We start from the raw sequence: 3,821 nt of genomic DNA, 5'->3' as shown, positions 1-3,821 counted from the left end.
GCGAGCGGGGCCGCGCCGGCCGGGGGGGGGGGGGGGGCGCGGGCGGCGGGAGGGGCGCGGAGCGGGGGGGGGCCGGGGCGGCGGGAGGGGCGGTAATTGGGAGGCTGACTCGCAGGCGCTTAATGAGCGCCGTCGCCATGGCAACCCGCGTGTGCCGCCGCGCCGCAGCGCCCGCGCTCGCTCCGCCGCAGGGGTTCGGGGATGGGGCCGGCGGGGGGTCGCCATGGCAACGCCGAGCATCTCCCCCCCCCCCCCCCCCCGCCCAGCTCCGGCCAGGCCGGGCGCCCCCCGTTTCCCCCCGCCCCGAGGGGCTGCCGCGGATCCCCACCCTGCGCGGGGCGGGGGGCGACGTGCCGCTGCGTGCCCCCCCTGCCCCTCGTGGGGCGAGGGACTGGCCGCCAGCAGCTGCCTCCAGCCACTGACATTGGCCTGTGCCGTGTGTGCCTCCCCAGCCAGCAACCGGGCTGCGGCACGCGGCCCCCCGGACCCCCGGGCTGACAGCCCCCCCAGCGCCCGCACCGCAGCCTCGGACAGCAACCGGGGGGCGTCCGCACGAAGCCCCCAGCGGCCCGGGGGGACACAGGGTGCTGCGGCGCGGTCTGGGGGGGGGGGCGCCCCGCGCGGCGCTTCCGCATGGCCCTGCTCAAAACGCGGGTCGCTGTCCCTCGGCTCCGGCTGCCCACGGTGGGGGGCACTGGCAGCTGCCCCGGGCCCGCGGGTGGGAGCAGGGGAGCACGAGGACCATCCACGCACGGAGGGGTGCCAAGAGCCACACGAGGGGGAGTGGGGGGAGGCAGTGGCCCCTGCAGCCCCCCACTCGCCCGATGGAGCACAGGGGCCAGCACTTTGTTTCTGGGGTCAGTGTCTGACAGCTGCGATCAGCTTGGGTCTGCACCCCACAACCGATCACGCAGTACAGAAGATGAAGTCAGACTCCAATGAAGCGATCCTGAAAATGGGGGTGCAGGGGACGGGTGCGTCCTTCGGTGCCGCTGCCTTCGCCCCCGTCTCGCCTCAGCCCTCGGGGACACAGTACGGAACATCTTCCCTTATCAGTCCTTTAGTGCTGTAGTGGGAGGTTCAGATCGGGAGCAGAGTGAAACTCAAGGCACTTGAAAAGCAGCTCGGCATTCGCCTTCTCCCATTGCTCCCTGCTCCTGGCTGTGCCATAAAAATCGGGAATTCAGAGTGATGGATTCCCAGGACACGGCTGCTTCGGGCCGAGCAGAGGCGGCACCCCCGGCTCCCTCAGGAGCCCTCCAGCTCCGCAATACGCCCCAGTGCCTCAGCTCCCACCTCCGCCACCCCTTGTAAAGCACCTTCCTTCATGTATGAACGGTGGGACAAGGGGCTGGTGAGCAGCCCCATGGGAAGAGCTCCAGGGTCTGGGCAGGTGGGCAGCGTGCCCCAGCAGCCCGAGGGCTGGCCGTGCCCCCTGTCCGCAGATACCCCCTTAGTCACCAGCCAAGTTCCAGGCAGCCCCGCGAGGAGCAGGGAGCTCCACCATCCTGATGGGGTCCCTCCAACTTGAGGATACTCTGTGGTTCTGTGAGCTTTTGTTTATTTAAACTTAGCTTTTACTAATGGGTTTATTATTTTATTTATTCAGATGTGGCTTCTCAGACTCCACTATGCCATTAATGCCACTGGACCCAACCAGTGCAGGCTGCAGCATCTCCCAGAGATGCTCTGGGATGGGTTCAGCCAGGACCCATCCCCATGCACTGCAGTTCACAGGAAGGCAGCGCCTGCGGGTGGCCATGCCCACCACTCCTGTCCTCCCCCCCAGTTACATCCCATGCCCATCCGACCCAAAACCCTGACAAACACCTTATGGAACATGAAACAATAGGAGCAAGCCTGAAGTACAAACTGACATCCACGACTTTTATTGCCACTGGGCAAGTCACTGCCATTCTGTGCCTCAGTTTCACACGCTCTAGGGGGCCTTCGCATACAGAGAACTACAAAACACATCTCCTCTGGGCTATCAGATGTACTTAGATGACACCGAAATTATGACAAATGGTGGACTGTACTTTCAGCTCGCAGAGCAACAGTTTTTGTCAGCAAACAGACCCAGACGGGGTAAGTGGAGGGGCTCTTTCAGAACATTTTCTCCTGTTTCCCCAGTTACTGTCGGTACTTACTCCACACCTAGTGACACGCCTGTACCAGAGAGCCCAGCAGAACAGGAGATGCCACCCCAGGGCAGCTGTTGCACTCCATCGCTACCCCTAGGTTAACTGTACAGCATCACTGTTGCGCTACCGTGCTTAGGAGAGACCATCTGCCGTATCATTTTCCTCTTGTGTTGGTGCTGAGCAAGGATGCAGACAGTCAGCACGGAGCAGAACAAGGAATACACACGCTGCGCAGGGGAAGCTTGTTGCTCTTTACCCATTTCAGGGAGAAACACTGCTCTTTGGCTAGCAGATCAACTGGGTGCAACTGTACATTGTGATTACTCCCAGAAGGTCAGGTGTGACCTGTTCAAAACACCTGCTGACTTAATGGCACCAACTTTCCTTACTCATATTTACAGGAGAACCCTGTTCCAGGAGCTGCAGACACCACTGATGACTTTGCCCAAGTCATTCCCCCCACAACTCCATCCACATGACAGCACAGGCTGCACCTTCCAGCCACCTCCAACCCCAGCGTCAACCACCAAGCTTTTCCTCCACCATTATCAGTATTTGGGACTGAAATCACTGTATTCAGTTATTGCTGAAAGGCAAAGCTTTGGAGCAAAACTTAAGCTTTTGCTTTTAAAATGAGTAAAAATACTGATATTAAAAAATGAGTATTTGAGACATTCTAAATGAGACCGCCCTGCAGAAGCCACTTTCTGTGAACAAGAGGATGTAGGCTTTGAGTCAGAGAATCCCCCAGAATCTTGCCCAAAACATGAGTATTGGTATGAACTGTTGTGAAGCACACCCCAAAGCACACGTTAGCTGTAGACATCTTCCTATTGCCAGTACGTTGTCAGTGGCATGGATCATACCAGCTGCTGTGAGCCATTGCTGCTCATCCAGGAGCGCACCCGCGTTCATCCAGCTAGCTCACATTTTAGTGACAGATGTAGCTAAAAGGGGAGAAGTTTATGAGCCACTTCAGAGTAGTTTGTTTATTTCAATTTTTTATTGGATTATGAGACAACTGAAACTTCCCCTCTGACATTTACATACACATTTAGCAAAATAATAATGTGTGAAGAAGCTTTGAGAGTCAAGAGCCCACATTCTGCTTTTTGATTTTTTTCCACCTAACCACAAAACAAAAGATGGGGGGAAAGGGCTGACCACAATGCTGACAGATACCATTATGATCCCAAGAACAGATAGTTAAAATTCTTGAACCATTAATAGCTGCCACTACGCAAAGCAGTAGTTGTATTAGTTTTGCTTCTCCCCTTTTGAAGTAATGCATTCCCATTCTCATGAAATAGCCATTACAACACATGCAGGAAACACAGCCAAGATCTGCTCATGGTGTGGCAGGAACTTCACCTCCTGAGCAACATCTGAACTGTGCATCTTTCAAGTGATCACAGCATTTTGCATCATCTCTCAAGGACATCCCGAACATCAGCTCAGCTAAATTTTCAGGATTTCCAGGCTCCTGAGCCCAATTCCTACTTTGCCAGCTTTTGCTCTTTGGCTTACGTATTTGCTCTGTGGGTGCCATGTGACTGTTACAACACCAACCTGAACTAGATTGAAGTAGGAGCTGGAAACAGTTCAGGTTATTCCATCTGTGAATAATAAATCCAACAATCATGTTTTAAATGCCCCTCCTGTTGCCCGTGCAAAGAT

The sequence above is a fragment of the Falco biarmicus genome, chromosome 10, assembly GCF_023638135.1.
Source record: "Falco biarmicus isolate bFalBia1 chromosome 10, bFalBia1.pri, whole genome shotgun sequence".
Taxonomy (NCBI): domain Eukaryota; kingdom Metazoa; phylum Chordata; class Aves; order Falconiformes; family Falconidae; genus Falco; species Falco biarmicus.
This window is presented reverse-complemented; position numbering follows the sequence as displayed.